Here is a 15,216-nt window from a genome sequence, read left to right as displayed (position 1 = left end):
AGATGTTTACCTTGCTAGGACACAAAGTTATGCAAAAGTATGAGACAGTAGCTTTACTAGAGAGTTTCATTAGCTGTCCCAAACAGAAAGATACCCAGAGTCCAGGCAAGACACAGCCACAGCATGGGGCCCTGAGACAGTTAGATAGAGCACCTTTGCCATCCTGTTAAGGAGAGGTAAGGTGTATGTCTAACCAGGGCTCATGGTGCCACACCAGTTTGGCAATTGCACACAAAAAAAGGTGTCAATAAAAGCAGCAGTATGATAGCACAAATGGTGCAGTGGCAGCATCAGGGCAGTTGAGATGGGGCAACTTTTAAGGGAAAACAAATAATAAAATAATGCCTATGAGATAACTGGGATTACTGGGACATTGTCTCAAGCTAAGACATTTGGACATATTTATATCCATTCTGATAAATAATAATGATGGATAAGGTAGGGGTGTCTGTTTCTCTACCACAACACTAAATATGTAAGTTTTGTATTCTGGAAAACAGAGCTATGTAGAGTTATAGTTTGCAACCTGGGCAGTTGTGGGTTCTAATGTTACTCTGTTGGATACTTGGTCAGATTTGTTTCCATTGTTGTATTACCGAAATTTCACTGAAGTTCTATATCCAGAATGATGGCCAGGGAAACCCTTTGGCTAATTCACAGCTCTGGCTTATAATCACAAAGGACTAAGTCTGTCCATCCTAAGTTTTTGGAAGCAAAGATATATTTAATTCATTATGCATTTTATCTAGTAATCTAAAGAGTTTAGCATTTTGGGAATACTACCAGTGTTTGTGTTTATGTGAAATTTAGATGTTGAAAACAACTTAAAATAAAAATATGCAATGTTAGAAATTATTTCCACCAAGAAAATCCTGCTAATTCATAACCTTTAATGATAACTATCTTCAAAGAGAAAAAATATAAATACCTTTATGCTACTCAACATATAAAAGATACAAAGCTGAAAAGGAGTCTGAAAACTTAGCTTGTTTTTGTTTTTGCTTCTAGATTTTCTGCATTGAACCATCTCAAACAGATGGTGATTTATAATATGTTTGGTGACCTCCAGAGAAAGGGATTCCAAAGCTTCTGAAGGTTAGGCTGTATAATGTGATCTTTGTGTTTATTATCTTGGTAGAAGACTAAAAATTTTATTCCATATATTGTCCTTCCATTATACAAAATTCGTAACTGTAAATTTACTTTCTAGTTTATAAGAAATACTAACTTATTAACTTGTAAAATATAATCCTACAAATTATATTATTCCCATGTTATATAAGAAAAAAAAATGAAAATTTGAATGCTTTTCCCACGATCCTATAGAGAGTAAGGGGCAAAGCCAGAATTCCAGTTGAGGCCATCTGATTTTAAATCTGGTGTTCTCCACTATTGTAAACTTATTCTGCTTCTCTATGGACATGAACACAATTTACAGCATGACTTCATTGATTCCTGGATTTGGGGTTATTTTATATTGGATGCTAGTAACTTAATCTGCCAAAAATGGAGGTCCCCATGGGCCATTCATTTAAAAAATAAATGTGTCAAAACAGAATCAGAAAATTGAAGTGGGAAAGCTCCTCAAATCTTCTGCAAGAGGGGTAATTTCAAAACAATTTTGGTTTTCTCTTTTATTTAATATATGCTTTCTGTCTCTCTTTTCTGCATGTATACATAACTTCAGTGACCAATGTCTTTATAGTCCACCATGCTTCTTGTGCTAGGTGAATTGTCCACTAGGCTTAATTTCTTGACCTTCAGTAATTTTCTTGACTTTCTTCAAAATTCCTGGTTTTCCTGGCTACTTTATGATTGTGGAGTCTGAAAAATAGATAAAGTACAAATAAAAGCTGAACAGGTCAAGTTCTAAATGCCTGGTTTATTTTCAGGATATCTGCAAGTTTGATGCTTTTCATGGTCCGGTTGGCCACCAAGACCCATACTATTTATAATATGAATGACATTTGAGTAAACAACAAACATTTAGTAATTATTTTGAATTAGAAAATATTCAACTAAAATGTATTGTTGGTAGTATTAAAGAAGATACAAGATAAATTCTGAGTACAAACATATGTACAAGTATATCCACAGAAAACACTAGGCTCAATGCCAAAAAAAAAAAGGCTAAATATTATCCAACAGAAGGTAACAGAAGCACAGAATGAATGGTAGAAAGTGGGTTGTCGGGGGTTAGTTTGGTGGGAAGAAAAAATAGATCTTAGATGTAATAACCACTCAGCTCTTACCCTTGTAGCTCAACTTAAAAGGAGAGTTTGTGTGCTGGCTCTGCTGACTTAATTCTGCTTGAACTAGCGTAGTGGGAGTCAGAGTTAGGGCTTCATACCCAATCAGAGACTCAGCAGCTGTTACAATATCTAAAGCAAGTCCAAGAGAAGATATTCTTACTGGGACACATGGTACGAAATGCTCTACAAGGAACAAGCCCTTTTCTCTTTAACATCTGTACCTCCACATGATTAGCATGAATACCACATTGTCATTTTCTTTGCCAGAATTAAATGTTCCTAATAAGATCTGTTTTCAGTTTAATAGTAAACTTTCAGTCTACTTAACTACAACATAAAGCTCATAATTAAAAGTGGCTTCTGATATTCTTACATCACTCCAACTGTGCTTAGAAGTTAATTATAATAATGTGAATTAAAAATGAAAGATAATCTAATCAAACAATTGTTGTGATTAATGAATTGAACACAAATTCCCAGAAATCCCCTATACATACCAACTATGATAACACCACCTATGTGCAAATATGTATCTATATATACATACACACATATATATATACACACATATATACACACACTAGTATACCTGTGCTGTTTTTAAATGTTTGCTTATAATTACAGTAATGACCTAGGAGTGAGACATGGCTTGACGGTTAATGACTGGCAGGGAAAATGCATCTGGCCATTAACCCCAAATAAATATGCTTTCATAATTATTTCAAATACTTCACAAGCATATATAGGGTGTAACAAAACCTTCAATGTTATCTAGGTCAATGTCTGTTCCTATCTTGAATGTTACCAAATTTATTAATTATGTGAAATAGTTGTTAGAGATGTATTGTGAAACTTTGTAATTAAAATGTTTTGGTGATATGATAAATACTAAAGATATATTGTGAATGTTCTTCCAAAAATGAATAAAACTATAGCCAATACAAAAAGGTGAAGTAGATAAATATCAAACTGATGAGCAAATTAATAAATTGGGAAAGAGTTCTTAGAAAATCACTCAAAATAAAACATCATAAATATAAAGTTATAGAAAATATGAAAAGTCAGTCAAGATAAATGTATCATAGATTAAAAAAGGTATAAGTGTAAGAGAAAAAAACAGCAGAAAGAGATACTTGATAAGAAAATTTCTGATAATTTTCTAGAGGTGAACATTGAAAAACAAGATCAAAGATGAAAGGTGAAAATCTGGAGAAGGTAACTAGAAACAAATTCACAAGTACTTGTGAAGTTGCAGAACACTAAAGAAAGAAAACAAATGTCTCAAAGGAAAAAAGTCAGATAGGCTAGGTAGGCAAGACAATTAGAACGCTATGCTTTTCAACATCAATAATAAATGCCAGAAGACAATGAAAATACCTTTAATATGCTGAAGTATTAAAGGTCAACTAAAATCTTAAACGCAGATAAACTAGCATTTAAAATAAAGGTAAAGTAAATTCATTTCTAAACATTAAAAAATGGATATTTTACCACTCACAGACCCTCCCTGAAAGAACTACTAAGGGAGGATGAAGAAATGAGCGTGAGTAAAACTGAAACCAAAAAAAAAAAAAAAAAAAAAAAAAAGAATACAAGAAACACACTTGAACAAAGATACAGAAGAACAAACACACAGATAAACATGTTTTTTAATAGGACTACCAAATATAAAAAGAGAAATTATGACCACCTGTGAGAGTTTTCAAATCAGCTGGAGGCCGCCCGCCCTGGCTGGCTCGCGCTCCCTTCCTGCCTAGCCCTCCGTCAGTTCTCTCGTGAGTCCATGGTCTCCAGTTCGGTTATCAGCCCTGCTTTCCCAGCTTGCGACTCGCGGACAGGCGTCCTGGGCACGAAGAGACTGGACTCGGATTCGTCGCCTGAGTCTGTCCTCTGAGAAGTTCAAGGTACTTCGTACAATTTCAGCCACCCAAGCCAGTGTCCTCCAGCAATGGTTCCCGTCCAGAAGAAGCTGGTAATTGTCGATGACGGAGTCTGTGGCAAGACATGCTTGCTCATTGTCTTCAGCAAGGACCAGTTCCCAGAGGGATGCGCACCCTCAGGGTTTCAGAACTATGTGGCCCATATCGAGGTGGATGGGAAATGCGTAGAGCTGACTTTGTGGGACACAGCCAGGCAGGAAGATTAGGATCGCCTGAGGCCCCTCTTTTACTCGGACACTGATGTTATGCGTTCTCCGTTGACAATCCTGAGAGTTTAGAAAACATCCCAGAGAAATGGAGCCCAGAAGTCAAGCATTTCTGTCCCAACGTGCCCACCAGCCTGGTTGGGAACAAGAAGGATCTTTGGAATGATGTGCACACAAGGTGGGAGCTAGCCAAGATGAAGCAGAAGAGGGTGAGACTCGAAGAGGGCAGAGATATGGTCAAGGGGATTGGCGCTTTGGGGTACATGAAGTGTTCAGCAAAGACCAAAGATGGAGTGAGAGAGGTTTTTGAAGTGGCTGCGAAAGCTACTCTGCAAGCCAGATGTGGGAAGAAAAACTCTGGGTGCCTTGTCTTGTGAAACAGTGCTTAGGAGGTGAAGTTTGAAGTGCTGTTGGTTAGTCTTAGTGGATGAACACTGGCCTTTTTCACTTATATACAGTTTACCTAAGATTACAAATTTAAGGCATGTCATCTTGTTACCAGTATTTAGAAACCAACCCTGATTCTTAATGATGTCAAATCCGTCAGGCCTACCAGGATCCTTTTACCACTACTCTTAACAACCCTCCTCTACACTTCTGCCTGACGCACCACGGCAAATTCAAAGAATTTCTTAACTTCTTGCTTCTGTCTCGAAAGAGAAACAGCTGGTAACTTTGCAAATTAGGCTGCAACTACTTTATAACTAACGTTCCCTGCCTATCATCTGTCAACAGCAAGGTACTCTGGTGAGACACAACTTCAGTGCTTTACTCCTTAACAGGTTTCATTGGCATAGCTCTGGGACAGGCATCTGGTCTTTTGAAAATGGGTTCTACAAGGAAGGCCCAAGTCCATGCAGCTGTGGCACAGTTACAGTTCTGTGGTTTCATGTTAGTTACCTTAGAGTTACTGTGTAATTAGTGCCACTTAATGTACATTACCAAAATAAATATATCTACCCCAGACTGGATACAGTATTTTTTTATAATTGGATTTCCTAATATTGACATTTGTTATCCCCAAAGACAGTGTATTGCTTGTTAAAAAATACAGTGTGTTTGGAAATGTCAAATGGAAAATTCATTTTTAAATATATAAATACTAAAATAAAATAAGGTCCAAGAAAAATACTAATGGAAATATAAGAATAAACATGGATTTTTCGGGTAATGTAGTCTAAGTTTCTTATATAGCTCAAAAATATTAGAGATAAAACCCATGAAAGAACACAAATTTAAAAATAAGAATTTCAAACCAGTAAAAAAAATGATTAATAGAAATATGATTATTCCAATAAATATTAGAAAATAAATAAGGGGAAAAGATTATATTCAGTAAAAACAAAAGAAAGTGATAGAAGGAAGTAAAATATAATAATTACAATAAGTTGCAAACAGGTTAAAATAAAATCTCCATAACATGGTAAGTGGTATAAAGAGATGTTTAGGCTATAAAGGTTATGACATAAAAAGGTTATCAAAGCCAGATGATGGAGTTGTTTCCTGCTACCTGAAATGAGCAACTATTACCAACAGTCAGAATATTTAGGGATATAAAACTTGGTCATGATAAGGAATAATTTTGTAACAGTTGGGATTTTCTAAAGAAGGGAGTTTCTATTGAGGGAAATTCTTCAAGCCTAGGCTAGACAAATGTTAAGTAAAAGGTGAGAGTTTTATATGTTGGTCTTTTTAATACCAATATCTTCTCATGCCAGGGTTTTTCAGGTGTATAAAATAAAAAAAAAATTCTGAATGTAGAATACTTTTTTTTACTCTGAAGCATAATCAAGAAAAATATTTTAAGGATTTATTCTACTCATCATGGTATCCTGCAGCCTTAGCACAGTGTGTTACACTTAACACAACATCAGTAAATAGTTCTTGAATTCAATTGAAAACCCTGGCAGATTTAATAGTTTTAGGAAAATAATAGAAAGCTAAAGAGGATAAAAGTATAGACTATCATAGTAGAAATAAACACAAAGTTATTAAACTTTATAAAATCCCATGCAGTGGGAAATATAAAGTGCATCTAGAAAATCATGAGTATTTTTCAAAATATACAAGAAAAAGAATAATTTTATCTGATGCATTTGGGTATGACCAACTATGACGGAATGTAATTCTAAACTGATAGTATTGTGTCTAGACAAGTATTAGCTTTTTTAAAAAAGGAATTATTAAAAGTAATATTTTCCATTTTAAGAAATACATATTTTATAAGCAAACTACACCCAGATTAGCAAACCTATTGACTTCTCTATCCAGAGAGTGGACTGGGACTTCGGTTTTATTCTTCCATCCAGACAGGACCAAATACCTTCATTAAGAGGGGATTCACCGTAAGTACATTTATTGCAATAAATGTTCTTCCTGGCAGGACTTGGCTATGTGACAAGGGGTTTCCTCCATACACATCTTACAAAGTCAGTTTCTAAAAGCTATAAATTATTTTTGAGTTTTACTAAAATAAAGTAGTGTGATATTTGCCAGACATGACTTTATTTCATCTAGCCCACAGGAGCAAAGGAGATGAATTTTAGGTTTTATTTCAACATACTCGAATTAATTGCTGTTTCTTTGAATACATAGGGGATTTCCTCTCACAGCAACATACCCATTCCCTATTTCACGGTCATATGGAAAAAGATGGTTTCCTATACTGGTTCTTGCAAAAATATAATGATTGTTATTTACCTATTTTATAGAAAACATGAAAGACATATAGACTTTACCTTAGTTTTAAGCTGCTAAAATTCTACTGGGATCACTAAGTCCTTACCTGATCCTTCAGATCTGAGGTCCATCAGCATTAACCGGCTTTAAAAGTTTATTTATAAACTGTGCTTTCCCTAGAAAGTATTTATCAGTCTTCTTTGTGCTACAGTGTTTCACAAACATGTCTGATCAAAAGAATCATATGGGGAGCTTGCAAAAAATCTGACTTGTGGATGTGTCCCCTGGAGATTATGATTTGGTAGTTTAGGGAGACCTAGGAATCTGTGTTTTTAAGTCTCCCCAAGCGACTCCTAAAATCAGACAAGGTTGAGAAACACTGACTCACTACATGTTACTCCTTCAGCACTTCCTCTGCACACCATATGGTATTCTGCACCCCTAAAGGAGGTACACACTCTGAACGATGAGCTCATACCAGGAAGATAAACCCCAGAGTACTGTGACCCTTGCCCAAGAGTTCAGAAGAGATCAATGGCAGGATTTGTTTTGGCTGCATTTAGACAAAATTTATCCAATAATGGTATTAAAAACATCTGCTTTTTTTGAAGCAAATGTGGATGTAATAAAATAAGTGCTTTATTGCAGATGAAAAACTATGTGGAGATGTGAGAAAGGAAACTTGTAACTAAAAGAATAACTCTTAAAGCCACAGTCAAACTCTTGTGATTTAAGTCAGCCAGTTCAGGAAGAGGAGCACCAGTCTTAGGCCCTTTGCTATGCAGTTTCATGGAGCATGCAGGTCACTTTTCTCTTGGTTTTATATTACTTTTGGATTAATATCTTGCTTGCTCAATAATGCAAAGTGTTGGCTAATATTGTACCTGTTATACAGTACATGCTTTCAATGAATAGTTGTTGAACAAAAGAGGGGTGTGAAATAGAAGTTTTAGAAGATAGACTAAAAGAAATAGTTTGCATTAAACATATTTTTAATTTACCTATTGATTTTAATTAAGGTCTTGCTGAGTTTGCAAATGCAAAGTGATTTTTCTAGAGGAAATATACTTTAACTCTTTCCCATATGTTTTTCATATTCTTAATGTATAAAATCAGAGTCCTAAAGATTACAATGCACACGCTTAAATGATGGCTTGTTAAATCAGCCTGCATCTACCTGAGATGAAAAAAAGGTTATGAAATAGAAAAAATGGATTGAGTTTTTGATATAAAAAGCAGAGACAATAGCTCTTCTAGTTAAGAATACAGAATTTTTCTTATGAAAGAAATGTTTTTATGATAGAAAAATATTTATTGAGCTTACGCCTCTCTTAGATCAATTTATGTCTTCCATGCAGTTTTGAAAACCTTTTTCTCTTTTTCTTTAAAATACAATTTCTTTCCAAGAAAGTCTCTTATTTACCTCAGAGAAAGAAAATCAATACTAGTGCGGAGAAAAAGAGACATTCTTATTTTCCATTTGGTTCCTTAAAATTACAGACATTATAATTAACATAAAATCATTACATACTGCTTTTCATAATAGAAATCATGATGATCAAATTGGTACATTTTATAACCTCAAACTCAGAAAATTGCTAAGGTAGATATGTAGTTGGTTTTTTTAATTGGTATTTCACCAAAAGTAATTAATTATAGAATGTGTCATTTTCAGTAGCATTTTTTTTTTGCAAAATATCAGAGTTCCACAAAAGATTTAGTAGAAACCCAGCAGAACACAATATTCTGTCTTTATATACAAAATTAATGCTTCAACATTAGGAATTGTGCAGATTTCATAATTTTTGCTTAAGAGTATTATAATAACACTGATAAAATACCATTGTGTTAAATTAAACTACTCTGTTAAATGAGAGATGGATGGAGGAGATAACTGTAGACAGACAGACAATAATGACTAGGACATAAGGGCATAGAAGAAAATATACTTAATAATACATGTGAAAAGCTAAATAGGCTTATAGCTGTCCAATCCCAAAATACTAGATTTAGGTTCTATATCTTTAAGCTGGAAAGAAACCTGGGGGCATAGAACTTAAAAAATAGGAAAGACTTAGGAACAATATAAAGAAAAATTAAAATAGTACTTTTCTGCTAAGTTGTAAATAAATGTAACTCAATACCTCCAGGAAGTGGTATAGTTTAGAAATACAGTACAAGGAGATTCAAAAAAACACTGAAGAATTCATAATGGGTCCTTGCTGCAATTAATACACTTGAGATATATTTGGAGTGGGTATTGACAAGCAGGCCCTGCTACTGACCGTTAGCTGACACTGACATACTGGGTGGATTGAAGGACTGGCCTCTTATGATGCTCTTCATCTCATTCCTGCTCATTTATTCTTTCTTCAAGCAGCAAAAACAGATGTAAGCCTTGCCAATCATACTTAAACAATTAACATCTAACATTCGTGCTAACGAAAAATCTCAGGGAAAGAGTGAACAGTTTAGAATCTATGTATAATTTTTTGGATTTTTGTGAAAACATTTAAATAGCAAAACTAGGGAAAGTATGTTTGTTTCTTCTTGTGGGTTAGGTTGCTTGTCGTGGGTCTGCTTAGACTAGAGTAGAAAATAAATAAAGCTACATGCGGAAGTTGTGTTTTCAGAAGGTACAACAGTTATCTCAAGCTCTTGGTTAGTCAGCATAGCACACTGAAAAAGAAAGACAGGGAATTACCTGGCCACTTGGGTGCCTTTTTTCTGTGCTTGTCTGGGGGTATGCTTGCCTTTGATAATAGACACTCGTAAATACAAGTCATTGAAATGGTAGGAAGGGGAATACTGTGGCTCCAACGCTTTGAGAGGCTTTGATATTCAATGCGGTATCTTTAAGTTGGAGAGTGGCTGAAGATCAAGGGCAATCAATCCTGATGCTTTCAAATTTATAGACATTTTGGCTGGAGGAGGGAATGGAAAAGATTTATCCTTCTGGAATATTTCAGGTCTACTCTGTCTCTTCTACTTCATCTTTGGATCCACATCCTAGTGGAATAGCAGAGAGGCTGTTTGCAGATGGATATGATCTGCTGAGTCTAATTATCGCTACTCAATAACAAAAATTCCAAACAAACAAACAAAAAGAATAAATTTCTTCATTTTTGGTCTACTCATATTTCTTTTTATTATAACCTTTGCTATTTTATCACCTAGAGTAAGTAATATATATTTCACCTGTAACTTATTATAAAATCACACCACTGAGAATCTAGGTCATATTTGTTATTATTAATACACTGTAAAAATGCCAAGCATTTTCTATTTGACCTTTTGCAACTTTCTCTCCACCACGCTTCCTATCTCTATCTCCCTCACGTTGTCTCAAATGTGGGAAATAAATGTCTTTCTATGTCTTGTTAAAATTAATTCTTTCTTCTTTTCTAATTCTTAATGACCTTGGGCAGTCTTTTCTCATTTAAGAATAATACACACCTGTTTCAGGCTGTCACAGTCTCTCAGGCCTTTTTGTTAACTGCTGCTGCTACTTCATCTTATAAATTACCTCCTTCTCCCCAGGAAGTGGCATCTCCTTTGAATGAGCTTTCTCTCACCTACATCTTCCTTCCCCTTTTCCTCCCTCCATTGATCTTTTTCTCTTTGTATCCATGATTTCTTCCTTTCATAAAGTTTTCTTTATAAAAATGTCATTTTATAATCTAAACTGAAATTCAATTTACCCTCACAATTTTTTTAAATGGAAATTGATACATTTCCAAGTTGTCTAGAACTAAAGATATTCTAACAATAGAACAATAAACATAGTAAACTTAAGAAATATTAACATATGAAATGACAAGTTCCTGAACTTTATACTAACACTTTGTAATAATTCATAAGTCCATAATAACAACCCAATAATTCATTTTTAAAAATTTCTATGTATCTAAAAACACCACTGTATCAGGAGACGTTACATGATTTCCTTGGTTTATTGATCTCTGGTAATATTTAAGAGATTTCATAATTATAAGAAATGATAAATTAGATTGAATCCAACACAAAATTTATAACCAACTAAACAAATAACCCACACAAAGAAGAAAGTACAATACCAATTTGTATTATCTTTGCGCTTATTGATAGCTAGTATATTTTGGAGACAAAGCAAATTTTCCATGAAAGCTGAAGATTTAGCTTGGTACCTTATAATGGATTCATTAATGCTGGAGGAAAGAATTTATATAATTAAGTAACATTTTATTTACTCAAAGGAAACTAGTAAAACAAAACATATAGAATAAGTGGATGTTCTCTCTTGTTCACTGTTTATTAAGATTTTACACCAAATTACATAAAATTTGCTTCCAAATATCTATTGATAAATGAATTAATTGGCATTATACATAAAAATTAGAACTCTAGGGGGAAAATCCAGAATATATTAAAATAAAATTACTTCAGTCTTATAAGTGCTAGCTAACCTAACAATTAGGTTGCTTTGCATAACAAAAATATTGTTTTCCTAACAGTATTTCCTCAGTAGAACTAGCAGGAGGGGCGGAGGGAAGAAATTCATGTTGGTATAACAGAAGAACTAAAGCTAAGGAGCATCAAAGTAAAGAGAGTTGCCTCCTTGGTGATTGGGCTGGTTTAACCAATACTAGTTAACACATACGATTGCACATTTCATGGAACTGGCAACATTTCTTTCATGTGTTGAAAAATTTTCAGGAGACAGGATTTCAAATTATTGACTGTATTACCAAAAGAAGAAGTATTATTAAAGACCTGTATTATTCTAAATACATTAGACTAGTAAGACTAGTAATGGTACACTATTTATACTCATTTTTAAAGTGTAAGATGATATAATTTGACTTATATTGCAATTTGTATAAATGAGTATGCCGAGCCTGGGCTGATCCCCCGCATTTTCAGTAACCAAAAGTCCCAAATAAGCTACTATGAAAAATAGTGTCTTGGAATTATGGTATTGTTAGAAACAATCTACATAGGTTGGCAGAACTTTGTAAGTTTTGTTGAATTAGTGAATGAGTAGGAAATTTAGGACATATCCACTGTCTTCTGTCACTTAGGATTGGCTAATTTCCTGAACAAATGAGTCTAAACTTGACTTAATAAAACAAGAGAAATAGGTTGAAATATACATTTGGGATACCATTTCAATACCTGACACTTTTTCTGCAAGTTAAAGGCAAATTGTATAACTTGCAAAGTCTCAATTTCCCAATTTTTCAAGCAGACATGGTAACATTTGCAACCTATCAAAAGAGCTCAGGAAGGTTTAATGAGGTGACATATCTAAAATGTTATCTGAGAGAAAATATTTTTATTATCTCTGCAGATAATACCTCAGCTTGACTGGAGAAAAAAAGATACTACAAGTTATTATTGTATTATGATAAAGCAATGAACTACCACCTGCAGGAAATTGGCTTCATGAAAGGCAATGACAAAGAGCACATCAGGATTACATGAAATCAATCAGAGGCAGGCAGGAAGAACACAAGCCAGATGAAGTGGAGTCTTTCATGACAGGCAGGAGAATATATCAAAGCCATCCTTGCTAATTTCAAAAAGCCCACTCCCTCCTCTAGAGGTGAGAACATTACTTCAGACAGCATGCTGGCTCCACTGGACTTCTGTGAAGATGCTACGACTCCATTTGTGGGTTTCTTAAAGAATGATTTAGGAATGAAAAAGGCCAGCAAGCCTGAGCACTGTTAATTTAGATCATCCGTGGGAGACACTTGAGTGCAAACTTTTCCACATTTATTTCTCCATTAGGAACTTATTTGCAACAACTGAACCTTCACTTCTATAATTTAATTGCAAACTAATCTTCTTTTAATAATGCTCTCTTAACTAATTTTCAAAGAAAATGCTAAGTAATTTATCTAAAAAGATACATCCTTACAAACAAAACAATAAAACAACTCATATAAAAGTAGATAATATCACCAAATAGGTACCCACAAAAATTAAAAATTGAATAAATAAGTAAATAAACAAATAATATTTTCTGTCTATTATTATTATTAAAAAAGTAGATGGTATCTATCCTTGAAAGACAGAGTGAAATTAGAAGGAGAAGCAACAGTCAAAATGATGGGTATGATGGATGAGTCATGGTGAGATCTCCTTGAAGGCCAATATTTTTCAGAGGAACAGCAGATGCTGTAAGAAAATCTGAATAAATGCTGTAATCCTAAGGTTATGTTCAGTAATGAATTCACATGTTCCAAGACCTGTAAGGATAAGTGAAAAGAGCATTCTGAGAAACCTCATGGTGTTCTCCGTGCTCAGACGAAGGACTATACCATGAGTATTAGACACACATAAGCAGTTGTTAACAGTATGATACAGTATGATAGAACTATGTATAATTGGAAGTTTGATAGGTATAAGGATGTTTTAAGTGGTTGCAGCTGTGATATTGACAGAGGAGCTAATATTGCCAGGGGTTCTAGATAAGTAAGATAACAGTTTTTCACTTAAAAATTACCAAATTTCCTCCTGAAATAAATACCAGTGGGTAAATAAATTAACTAAATACATCAATTACATTTTTATCTATGCCTTCAAATTGATTCCTTTCTAGTAATAAAGATACTTTGAATTCAATTAAGGGTCAATGAAAATTTAGGGTAGTGAAATATTATTTTAATTAATTCACATACCTATAAAAGTTCAACTTAAATATTTTGGTTCAATTGCCAACAGTCTCTTTCTAAAATTTGGTAAACAGAAAATAAAATATTTATATTTGTGAATCCAGAGTTAATGTAGCATTTATGAAACATTCAAAGAAAAAGCAAAAGTTCTCTCCTTTGCAGCATATTAATTGGAATCACATTTTTCAGGAAGAGTGTTCATAACAGACAAAAAAGCAAAATTACTTCACATTTTTTATAAGGTCTTAGCTTATAAAACACTTCGTTCAAGAGAGAGCTAGCATACATCTTAGAAACAATCTCTTCTACTTTTCTCAATCCATATTCCAAGTTGTCCCTGAGCTGAGCTGAGATAGATTTAGACCACACTCTAGTTCACATAATAGCAATCTTTTTCAAATGTATAAGAGAAAAAAGAGCTAATGTATGAGTTTTCTCAATTTCATGTTTTCTCTCATATTTATTTTCTTTTCTGCTATTATTTGTCTTTTAGTAATATTAGTAAACAATAAATGATCAAGCGGCGATATAATAAATAACTTTATTAAAATGAATATGTGTTTTAAATATTTTGATTGTGGATTTTCTGATGTGGTGGCGACTTTACTTTGCTCACCTATAATAGAGTCATGTTATGTTAGGAAAAAGAGTTCCTATTTAGTGGTATTACATAAAATATACTTTGAAGGCATGATTTTCCTTAAATGGAGACACAATTTTCAAGTATCCTCTTACCTGGGTAAGCATAAAAGCCTTAAATGTGGCCTAATGTTGAGTTCTAGTAATGTCACAGAGGTGATAAGTAGCACAATAAAATTAAAAACCCATCATCTGGCTTTGAGTACAAGATTTGTCTTATTCAATTAGTTGTTTGTGTAGCAGGGATTTTGTTTTCATGAGGAAAGAAGACAAGAGAACAGCAGGGTTCTGAGTATTTCTGTGAGGCTGTTTTCGTATAGCATTTAAGTTGGTAGACTTCAAGTAAAGTATATTGCACTCTATTACATGGGTGGGTCGCATCAGTTGAAGGCCTTAATGCAATAAAAAGATTGCTCTTGAGCAACAGCAATTTTTCCAGAGACTTCCCTTGGACTTCCCCTTCAACATTTAAGCTTTCTGACTCTACAGTAAATTGTTTTAGGACTTGAATTAGAACATCGGCTCTCCTGGGCCTCTAGTCTACTGGTCTTTGGACAGGAACTACATTCTCAGCTCTCCTGGATCTCCAGCCTGTTAGTCCACCCCACAGATTTTGGACTTGCTAGCCTCTAAAATTGGATGAGCCAGTTCTTTATAATACATTTCTTCACACACACAGACACACAGACACACACACACACACACACACACACACACACACAGTCTATTGGTCTGTTTCTCTGGAGAATCTTGAGTAGAAGGATCGCCAATTTCTGTTTCTAGTTAAGTTGGAGTAAGAGGACAAGGTAACAACAGCAAGAAAATGAAACATTGGATTACA

The 15,216-nt window shown here is 34.2% G+C and overlaps 1 pseudogene; it reads left to right on the top strand.

Moving 5' to 3' along the window:
• The first annotated feature begins 4,029 nt into the window (after nt 1-4,029).
• On the top strand, nt 4,030-5,355 carry LOC101146869 (transforming protein RhoA-like; annotated as a pseudogene).
• Nucleotides 5,356-15,216: the final 9,861 nt, after the last annotated feature.

This window comes from Gorilla gorilla, chromosome 5 (genome assembly GCF_029281585.2).
Source record: "Gorilla gorilla gorilla isolate KB3781 chromosome 5, NHGRI_mGorGor1-v2.1_pri, whole genome shotgun sequence".
Lineage (NCBI taxonomy): Eukaryota > Metazoa > Chordata > Mammalia > Primates > Hominidae > Gorilla > Gorilla gorilla.
Note: the sequence above shows the minus strand (reverse complement) of the source record. Positions and strands in the feature narration are given on the sequence as shown.